Source organism: Bison bison, unplaced genomic scaffold (genome assembly GCF_000754665.1).
Source record: "Bison bison bison isolate TAMUID 2011002044 unplaced genomic scaffold, Bison_UMD1.0 scf7180017862559, whole genome shotgun sequence".
Taxonomy (NCBI): domain Eukaryota; kingdom Metazoa; phylum Chordata; class Mammalia; order Artiodactyla; family Bovidae; genus Bison; species Bison bison.
Genome location: NW_011493131.1, coordinates 32,402 through 34,531, shown reverse-complemented (window position 1 = coordinate 34,531; position 2,130 = coordinate 32,402).

Here is a 2,130-nt window from a genome sequence, read left to right as displayed (position 1 = left end):
CATACACACTGAGGAAACCAGAAGGGAAAGAGACACGTGTACCCCAATGTTCATCGCAGCACTGTTTATAATAGCCAGGACATGGAAGCAACGTAGATGTCCATCAGCAGATGAATGGATAAGAAAGCAGTGGTACATATACACAATGGAGTATTACTCAGCCATTAAAAAGAATACATTCGAATCAGTTCTAATGAGGTGGATGAAACTGGAGCCTATTATACAGAGTGAAGTAAGCCAGAAGGAAAAACACCAATACAGTATACTAACACATATATATGGAATTTAGAAAGATGGTAACAATGACCCTGTGTACGTGACAGCAAAAGAGACAGTGATGTATGGAACATTCTTGTGGACTCTGGGGGAGAGGGAGAGGGTGGGAAGATTTGGGAGAATAGCATTGAAACATGTAAAATATCATGTATGAAACGAGATGCCAGTCCAGGTTCGATGCACGATACTGGATGCTTGGGGCTGGTGCACTGGGACGACCCAGAGGGATGGTATGGGGAGGGAGGAGGGAGGAGGGTTCAGGATGGGGAGCACATGTATACCTGTGATGGATTCGTTTTGATGTTTGGCAAAACTAATACAATTATGTAAAGTTTAAAAATAAAATAAAAAAAAAAATAAATAAAAGAAGAGTGTGTATATGTATATGTATAACTGATTCACTTTGTTGTACAGCAGAAACTAACACAGCATTGTAAATCAAATATAATCCAACAAAAAATTTTTTTAAAAAGCTATGAATCAAGGTAACAAAATTTAAATTAATTTTAATTTTATCATAGAAAATAATGTTCTCATACTCATAACTAACTACTGGAAGGCCAGGTTCAAACTTAAAACCCATCAGACATGGCGGTATGGATATAGCAAGTTTGGGTGCTCCGTCCCCAGCCCGCATTTTCTGGTTCCAAATCCCAGTACAAGAGATCTCTCATGTATGAGTGTGGATTCTGCAGCCCAGCCAGGCTCTAGCCAAGCACTTCGCACTCAGTGCCCTCAGTCCGAAGGTGCACACAAACACAGAGCTATGATCCAGCCTCAGGGAGGCAGCCCTGAAGCAGCTCAGGCAAGCCACGGAAGCACGCTCGGGGCATCTGAATTCTGAACTCTGTGTATGCACGCTTGCTAAGTCAGTCACTTCAGTTTTGTCTGACTCTTTGTGACCCTATGCACTGTAGCCCACAGGTTCCTCTGTCCATGGGATTCTCCAGGAAAGAATAGTGGAGTGGGTTACTATTTCTCCAGGGGATTTTCCCGACCCAGGGATCAAACCTGTTATCTTTTATGTCTCCTGCTTTGGGAAGTGGGTTCTTACCACTAGCGTCACCTGAGAGGTCCTGTGAATTCTGTACATAATATCAACCATGTATGGTCTGAAAAACAGAAATTTTATAAGGTTATTTGCCAGAAGCCACCACGGGAGATCCCACCCATGACAAGGTCATGTGGAAGAGCCATGACAAGCAAGGCGGATCATGGCTCGAGAGATTACCTGGATTTGCTCGAGCATCTACCCCAAAACCAGAATCTGTCTGTCTTACTATTTTGTGCCTTTCACCAACTCTTCTGACATTAACAGGGGTCTATCCCCGACCACCTTTCTCTGGAAAAAATCAACTTAGGGCTGTAGTTAATGGACATGATAAGAGTGTTTCAATCCAAACCCCTCTGTTGGCATTCTAGCTTGCCTGACAGGTTTATCCATACTCTTGCAATTAACACACATGATTGTTCACAACTCCTCAACCTTGAAAGGCATGGGAAGCCAAAACATTCTAAAAGTCTTAATGAGCATAGAGTCCTTTAAGGGATGAAAAATTATTAGAATAGATAGTACTGGTAAAGGGCTTCATTATTGGGCCAATGCTTGCTGCCAAGTGCCCATATCCCTTATCCATGTGCACCTGGGAGTGCATTGGTTAACATAGTTGGAATGTAGGAAAAACAAGTAGCAGCCTTGGAATTGACCACATCAGACCTTTGAGCTAATTGGTTCTTTTTTTGTTGTGACCCACTGCACCTTTGTTCCATGAGAATGTAACTCTGTTTAGTACTTTCTGAGGTTGGGAGAAATAAAAAAGAAACACTTTAAGAGAAAACAAGTTTTCTGGCTGA